General features: G+C 32.9%; 2 long non-coding RNA genes across 2 annotated transcripts; one reads left to right on the top strand and one right to left on the bottom strand.

Annotated features, from left to right (window-relative positions):
* Positions 1-1,464: 1,464 nt before the first annotated feature.
* LOC134261279 (uncharacterized) lies at positions 1,465-2,607 on the top strand. The gene is made up of 3 exons (XR_009990790.1): positions 1,465-1,573; positions 1,958-2,061; positions 2,230-2,607. It is a non-coding gene; the product is annotated as an uncharacterized LOC134261279 (long non-coding RNA).
* Positions 2,608-3,497: 890 nt separating this feature from the next.
* On the bottom strand, positions 3,498-5,649 carry LOC134261278 (uncharacterized). Its single transcript, XR_009990789.1, has 3 exons — positions 5,397-5,649; positions 4,266-4,371; positions 3,498-3,581 (listed from the first exon to the last, which is right to left on the bottom strand). It is a non-coding gene; the product is annotated as an uncharacterized LOC134261278 (long non-coding RNA).
* Positions 5,650-9,085: the final 3,436 nt, after the last annotated feature.

Here is a 9,085-nt window from a genome sequence, read left to right as displayed (position 1 = left end):
TGACTGACCCTATGAATGACCATCATGCAATCCAGGTCTCCAATTAAATCTGCTTTACAAGAGCAGCTCTTTAGGGAAGGGATCAAGGCATCGCAGTGCTGATTGTACATGATGACAACAAATTTCTCCCAGTGCATTGATTAAAGGTTTGACAAGGGGTGCTTCAGAATAGGATTTGAATATTTCTTTGGCGTTCTCAAACATATTCATGACCTGTCATGCTGTCTTTTAACCTTTCCAAACAATGGCCGATACTGTATCACAACCCATGAATGCATGAAAGAATGGTAATGCATTTGATATGGTTCCAGTGATCTAACAACATCATAAATTGTTTTTCATCTCAAATCCTTGCCCTTTCAAAATGTCATCCATTACTGATCCACATTTAATTGATCAAAAAGAGTTACACAACAACTTCTGTATCCGAACTAACCATGTAGATTGATCTGTGCTGCTACCACCCGGTGCTGCATATTTTGCATGAAGGAACATACGTTTGTCAGCTTCTTCATGTTAGCAAAGCGGTATAAAGTTGGTATATATAGCTTTGCTTATACTGACAGTTTTTTTCCCTTTACTACAATGATAGTTGCCTCTGTAATCGTGAATATAATTCTGTCTGCTACCTCCCCTCTCCAATTCAGTTTTGTTCTTGTCACACTGAAGGAAAGTGTTCCATGACTTTGGTGGTCTAGTGTTGCCAGTTACTTTTCCTCTAGACCCATGCCACATTTCTTTTCAGATTCTGCCTTAAAACTATCCTCTTTCTGAACTCGAAAGATAGTGTCTACCCTCAAATTACCTTTTACAAGATAATTAATGTGCAGAAGGATAATGACATTGGCATATTAGTTAAAATTTCAGGTTATTTAGAATTGACGAATGATGCACTGTCAATTACAAAAGCTGTTTCAATGATATAACTGACAATCTTCTGTCAGTACATTATTTGGCAACTCTTTTCCTGATTTCATGATCAGAAAGTTCTTGTACATCGCACTGCATGCCTACTGTGACAGAAAATAAATAACATAGAAAAACTGCTATAGTCATCTTCAAAATTTGCCAACTTTTACTTTGAAGAAACAGAATTTTGTTTTGGACTGAATATGCGAAATCTATCCTTCTGAACAAGTTCATAAAACTTTGAGTATCACCTTCAGATACTCTTAAAAGGAATACCCAATATTGTTCTTTCCCAATGTATCCCTTTTTTAATATTTCATCCTGCAGTTTCATCAGTTTCGACAACAACTATAAAAATCCTGCACTTTCAGTTTCGACAATGACTATAAAGATCAAGCAACTCTTCCTCAAATGGATTTCCAATTTCCAAAATTAGGCTGTTTAAAATTAAAACTACGTTTAACGTCACCCGCGCGCGTAGGTTTATGAGAAATTCGTCTTTGAAAAAAACAAACAATTCGGAATTCCGTATGTCTGTTCCGCTTTGGTTCTTCAATTAGCGACTGAATTCTGTTTCCCGTAGTGACAGAATATGTGCATTGATAAAGGCAGTTGGTGTCTTATTAAAGAAAACTAGTGAATTAAAGAGTTTGGGACCATAAATGTAAGTAAAAAATAGATGATTTTATGATTGAAGTTAATGACAAAGTCTAGTTTGTTGATTTTTTTTTGTCAGTCTTCGAATCACATGTTCAAACTGACAGTGACGGACTCTCAGTTCGTGATTCTATTGGCTGAACTTTTCATTGTATTTTGGAGAGAATCGAAAAACTTTTTTACCGAGTGGAAAGTGTGTCAAAAAACCAAGATCTATATACAGTGAAAAGCATCATTCAAATCTTATTTGATATGTTTCATATTAAAAATATTTCTGTAAAAATCAAAAGGAACAGTAATGAGTAAAGTAATTGATTTCTTCATAATTCATGTACCTACAAATGGCTACAATTTTTGGAAAAGATAATACTTGTCTTAACCATTTGAGCAGGGAGAAGCTTACCGAAGATAGGGCCTTTCAAGTGAAGGAGAGTAAGGAAAGAAGTTGGGGTATTCCAAGATGTGAAGAATCCTGTCCTTAGTGTGGAATTCAAGGTATTAAAAATGATCTAACAGCTATCATTATGGTCCAGATATTAGTATTCACACTTTCAAAACTTAATGCTAGTAGATCTAGTACTAAGAAAAAATACAACATAATTCAATTTGAGATATTTCAACATGAACAGTTTTAAATATTGTCATCAATAATTTTAATTGTAGATATTGATCAACTATTCCCACAAGAAGAAGCATTTGCCTCCAGGGTACCATGGACGTGTGGCAATATAAATCCAAAGGACAATTGAGGCCTAGTTAAAAGTCACTTTCCTGCACATTCAGTCTTAGAATACATTGTTTGCTAACAATAGGACTCAAACTGATTTACATACTAAGAAAAAAATCTGCTATGGAAATTAATCTTAGGTGTCATATCAATTAAATGCTCTTTATTACTTAATTGTAATGTTTTTAATGTAGTGAATAGGTTAGTTTGAATAAATTCACAATTGTTTGAAAATTTTGTTTGTTTATTTTTTTCCTCCCTCCCTCGTAGGTTTTGAACTTTAGATGTGACGTTAAACGTAGAATTAACTTTAAACAGCCTTATACATGTAGGCATAGCCCGATTTACTTGTGAAAATAAACTTTCTTGAGCAGCATGACTTTCTTTGTGATGTTTTTCTTCTTCTCTTGAACATATCAACATATTCATGTGAACTCGACTCTTTAGTAAGTTTGCTGATTTCTGGACCAGCTACCACCGTTAATGCAACTGGAACTTCCACTAACCATCACCTGATCTTCTGTTACATGTAACCATCACTTTTTACAAATAGCATTGTTATGCTCATGGACTTGACCAATGGCAAAGTTTGAAAACTATTATTTTTTCTATATAAGTAAATTCTTTTTTTCATTTATCACTAAACATATGTCCGGGTGTTTTGACATTGCACCCAAAGGTGAAATGGTACCCATCGAACAAATTTGATATGACCAACGGCAATTACTAGTGTTCTTAGTAAAGCCTAACATCTGATTCTCTGCAGGACCTTACAAAAGAAAGACAACGAGTTCCAACAGAATTCTTTACCAAAATTTAAATTGTGAAATCTTTTTTTTTTGTTTTGAACTCCAAGAAAAATAGATCATCTATTTCAATTTCATCACAATTATTGAGTTCCTTTGCGTTTTGGTCTGCCTTTTTATCAAGTCATACAGACAGCAGGCAGTAATTTGACTATCTTGTCTTGTTTTAGCAAGATTAAAAAAATGCTAGGAAAGACTCAGCAGTTCCAGAATATGCAACTTCTGCTTGAATCAATGCAGTCATCCAGCCGCTTCCTTTCAACAAATCACCAAGCAGTTTTTAAGCTGCCATTTCAATATGCAACCCATTGAACATATTGACTATATAGAGTAAAAGAAACATTTATAAAAAGTGGTCAATTTAGTAAATTTAGAGCACATATCCATTGCTTATCTCACCTCTTGAATATTGGGACTGACAGTCTTAGCTTAAGTACACCACTGGCTGTTACATTTCACACCCCAGTCAATCAGACCAATATCTGTGAAACAGAAAAGATGTCTATGAATTGAAATATTTTTCTATTTTTCTTTCAAACTTTTCAAATAAAATGATTAATCTAGCATATGTTTTGCTTGTTTTTCTTATTATCTCTAATAATTTCTCAAGGTAGATCATGTTAATCATTCAGGGTAGCAGGTACCCGTTATTAATGAAAAATGAAGAAAATCAGCAGGTTTTTGTAAGAAAAAGCTGGGTTATGGAAAGAGTGAAAACTAATGTAGATAAAATAATCAATGGAAAGAAAGAGAATTATATCTAGTTCAAATGTACATAAGATTAAAACAAATTCTATCAGCAGTGGGTTGATGGCATCAGAGAATCAAATACATCCCCACTGAAAATTTTGTAATTTTGAAGGGGGGTGACCTACATTTTAGCCAATTTTCATGAACATTTCATGTAATTGATGTTAAATATGTATATTCTCATAAAAGGCAAATATATTTATTTGCATATCATTTCTTATTATTGACATAATTAATAAATTGATTAAATGCCAAGGGCAGATAAATCATATTGTCTGACTGAATACAGTGCTCAATTGTACGCAAAATGTTTAAATAACTGCAGTTCTGAGGAAATTTATTTTCTGATCATCCATAAAAAGTTCTAAATAACTTAAATATTAAGAGATTAACTAGATTTTCTCAGAAAATCATACCTTGGAACTCTTAATGAAAGCAGAGGGATCATCCCGAGAGTGTCCATGTGTTGTTCATTGTAAGAGGGTAGGGTTCATTAATCTCTTCCTTCTTGATAATGCATTGCTGAAATACATTTTATTTTATTAAAACATACTGATAAATGCATCTAGTAGCTTATATAATAATTTTTTTATTATTTACACCATCTTTTGAATTTTTTTAAGCATTTGTGATGTAATTCCTTTAAAATAATCATGTTAAAATAGAATTTACTCAGATAATTATTTTAAAAAATATCAAAGAAATTGAAAAAAAAAAATAACTGCAGATAAACATGACTCTTGTTATTCAAATAAACCACATTTAAACAAAATTCCTTCATTTTTCAGCATGATTAGAGCACAAAATTACCCCCCCCCCCTTTTCAGCAGAATATCAAGATATGGCAAGGAGGAGGGATATTCAGACACCTTTTTTCATATTTTTTTCAGTTATAATTTTGCATATTTATTGCATTTTCAATGTATTTTCTGCAAAAATATATTGTACTGTAATTTCAATGAAATTTCCTACAAGTAATCCCTAAGTTTCACCAAAAGTATAACTTTTATTTCAAGCCAGCACTGATTACATGACTAAAACTGGCTTTTCTGCTGGATTATGCCCCTTATGTAAAAACAAAGTAACCTAATTAGTTAACAGCAGTCAAATTTTGTTATAAATTATTCAATCAACTCTGATTAACACAAATTTGAAAGAAGATTACTCAATCTGTTCCAATGTCTACACTCAAAAAACACATGGATTTAAATGAATTTCTCAAACTGCGAGGGGGATATTCATATGTTTTGTGTATTGATGATGCCCATAAATATTGATATTGTATTATTTACAATATTCACAGTAAATTTCTGTATAAATATTTATTTAAAATTATTTACATGAACATTTATTGAAAATATGAGAGCTAGGGCAAAAACTTTGGCATTTTTTCACTATGTGCAGTCCCCATTGTGAGCCTCAATTTACCCAAACCCTCTAATTTTTAAACAAATAGTCAAAACAAACTAAAATATAATCCCAATGCCAAAAAAATAGGAACTGATTGATTTTTTGGCTGTAATCATTTTTTATCCATGAAATCATACCTATTCTATAGGACAAACACCACCAAATGTTTTCCCATAGACTTCCATACAAACTTTAGCCCCTCTCACTGATACATGTATTGAATTTCGGGCAAATGACCTTTTTGTCGTGAAAGTTCGAGATATTGGAAAACAAAAAATGCCAGAAAAAATATACCGTGCCGTTGCACTTTTACTTTCAATTTCCATTTGTTTACAACTAGGTGCGTTTGACACCAAATGAAAATCTCTAACCAAAGTGCATTCCTCCCTTCAAATTTTTACCTGTAACTCCTATATACCTCAAAGAAACCCAAGTCTTGATATGAGATTTTTATCAACTTTATTTCACTTGTCAAATACATAACAAGTCTTTTCTCTTATTGACCAATCACGCGCCAGCTAGCATTTTCTCCTCCGCACAACTTTGGGTGTCCAAAATGTCTGCGCCCATGTATTTGTTTATGTAGGGGTTTTTCCAACATATCTATCTTCACCATAAATTTCCAGTCATTCTCGTCGTATCTGTTGGTTACAAGCGGCTTTTTTAGCCATCACAGGCGTTTGTCTTAGATTTTAAAAGGATGGTGCTGACTTCACAGTCCATCGCATTCTTCATTATGGATAGTGAGTAGTTACCTGTTGTTTTATGTCATAAATACAACATTGATTCATTTCCTTTTTTTAACGTTTCTTAAAGGATTATTTCACTCATTAAAATTAAAGGTTGTTTGAAAGAATATTTCACTCAGTGCTATTTTATGTTCTCCGAAGGATTATTTTATTTATTGAGATTTTACGTGCGTTTGAGGAGTGTTTCATTCCATGATATTTTATGTTTCTTGAGGAATTATTTTACTTGGTATTCAGGCCCACGATAGTGAGGGAACGCCTGCTTGCAAGGCTTTTAGTAAAATATCTGTTCCAAGTTTTTAAAAAGTGGCTTCTTGCTACTGTGATAATGTCGTTAATTTCTACAATAGGGAACGATATTTTGTGTGATAAGAAAATCATTTTGTCTTTATATTTATAGCAATTAAGTTAAAATATGATTTTTATAGACTTTTTAAACTTTTTAGATATATTCAAGCGTCCAAAGTATAATTAATTTGGTTGTCAGAGAATGTATGTGAGGCCAAACTGCCTGAAAATGTCGCCATTTTGTTTTAGTGGTGGCCATCTTGAAAATGGCGGAAATCGCGGTGGCCAACGATGTTTTTAGATTTAGTAGTATCAGATAGACATTTGTACCAAATTTCATGCTTGTATCCACAAGTGAACTATTTTGCTGAAATTTTGATCTAAGCCGCTACACTACAATGGGGGAATGAGCATCCGCTGCCGACTGGTCACACCCGCCGTGTGCTTTTTGTTTTAGCTGCATTTTATTCAGTAAAACGTGCGGGTTTAAAAAGCTTATGATTGCAATACTGAGTATCAATAATCACAAATCCGAGCCAGTATTCTGGTGTCGAGGAATAAAAAGTTGGACTTTCCTTGGCTTTTTCAAGAAGACTATTTAAAAGTTTCAAAGGGACAGAATAAAGTTTGGTGCGAATATGATGTAGAACTAACTGTTGATATACATAAGGTAGTAATGATTCAAAAGAGATAGCGTGTATTGCAGGTTTATTGTAAGAGCGATGCCCATGACCACGCTAACATCTCTGTGTATGGTTAAAATGTCCCATCACATTTACTTTGTTACACTGTGGACTGGAAAGATTTCCAACACTATCGACATTGTCATTACATCCCTAGTTTTCAAATCCAAAATTCTCCTCGTTGTCTACAGAAAGGTGTACTCAGCGACGGAATATTTTTGTGGTGATAAATCTTTTCGAGAATTGTAACTTTCATTGACAAAATAAAATGATCAGGTGAATTAAAATGTTTGTATAAAAGCTGCTGACCACCATGCTTTATTGGAAATCGATGACCTGATATTCTTTAAATTAATTAAGTGATCCCTTGGTTTCACCAACATAAACAAGTCTACACAGATTACATTCTATTTCATGAAACTGGAAGATTTGCAGTTCAGATTTTCCCAAAGAAAGTGGGCGCACTAGATGGGCAGTCGGCAGGAATCACTGACACGAAACAATTCAGATTTAAATATCCAAGAACCATGTAGTAATGGTGGCAGAGGATAGTTTTTTTTTGCAATCAAAACGTTTGACTGACGGTTTACTTAATATTGAGCTGCTTTAAAAATGTGCATTGAAAAATTTTAAATTCCCTCTACATGTAATAATAGTATGATGTAGTCCCTTGAGAAATTTGAAGCTTTTAGGAATAAAACATGTACAACTTACACAATAAGCCCTAAAGATGGCGCAGGGACAATCTCAATATTTCATGTGAATCAAGCCTATTTTCACTATTTCGCCGCAGCTGCATCTGCTTCCAAGCCCGTGCGCCTGACCTAAGCTACCACACAAATTGCAGAATAACATTTGTACATACCAATGAACAGCAAGACATAATGGCTCAACCACCTCGTTTTCAAGCTACAATTCATCCTGTGAACCCACCCCGCTTTTCTGGTGAAATACCGGTAGAGCGAGTTTTGAGCTTAGTTTCGTATTTCTAGTCCATATCCCATATACAGTAGTAGTGACACTAAAGTGTCATATTTCAATAAAATATACAAGGCCACCAATTCCCTCCAAATGCACCCATAAAATATTCTAGCTAAAAATTACCTATAATATGCATTCAAACCTCAGGTTACTCTATTTTTTTCTATTTTTTGACCGGTACTTTATTCGAAACTATCCTCTGCCACCTTTAACTTTCAAAGTTTGTCTTGCAAGTAATAAACCTTGCTCAATTCAAAAAGAACATGCAATTCTGAGTAAAAATATACCAAATATGTCTTGATTCATTGAAAAATAAAAAAGTTATGGCCAAATAAGAGACCTCACCAATTCTCGGTCAACCACCTTAACCCCATATTGTTTCTTACACATAAAACAAATGCAATTCTTACAACTCAAGATGATAAATATACCAGCAAAAAAGTGTTAAATGGTAATTTTAATCTATTTCAAATACATTTCTATGTAAAAAGTCAAATATAAAGGGCACATCTTGGTGAAATGTACTCACATCCCCTGCGAAATGATCAAGAATAATTCTTGAACTTTTACGAAAAGTTCATGAATTATATTCTTGAATCAGCTCATGAATTGTTCATGAAGATCCCATGAAGTTAAAATTGGACACTCATGATTTCATGGATTTTATTCATGAAAACCAAGTTCAAGAATATTCAAGAATTATTTGTTGTTCATGAACAAACTTGGATTTTTTAAATGCCTGCAAAATGATCAAGAATAATTCTTGAACTTTCAAGAAAAGTTCATGAATTATATTCATGAACTTTCAAGAAAAGTTCATGAATGATATTAATAGGTTCAATGCATTTTCATGAACTATTCTTGAATAATTTGTAAAAGTTATTTAGGAATGTTCATGAACTATTCATGAATGTTCTTGCTTTTAGTAAACAAAAATGTAATAAGTTATGCAAAATGAAAAACTGTAAAAGAAAATATTTTAATATCAATTCTCTATAAAAATCAAAATTTTAGATAGGGTCGTGGACATGACATGTCTCCGATTTAGCTGAATTTCACACCATTTACTACATTTGGCATATCTTTAATAAATATGATGTTAAAGTCTAACTTTTCAATTTGGTT

This window comes from Saccostrea cucullata, unplaced genomic scaffold (genome assembly GCF_032062105.1).
Source record: "Saccostrea cucullata isolate Sc308-1 unplaced genomic scaffold, CSIRO_AGI_Scuc_v1 ctg5221, whole genome shotgun sequence".
Lineage (NCBI taxonomy): Eukaryota > Metazoa > Mollusca > Bivalvia > Ostreida > Ostreidae > Saccostrea > Saccostrea cuccullata.
Note: the sequence above shows the minus strand (reverse complement) of the source record. Positions and strands in the feature narration are given on the sequence as shown.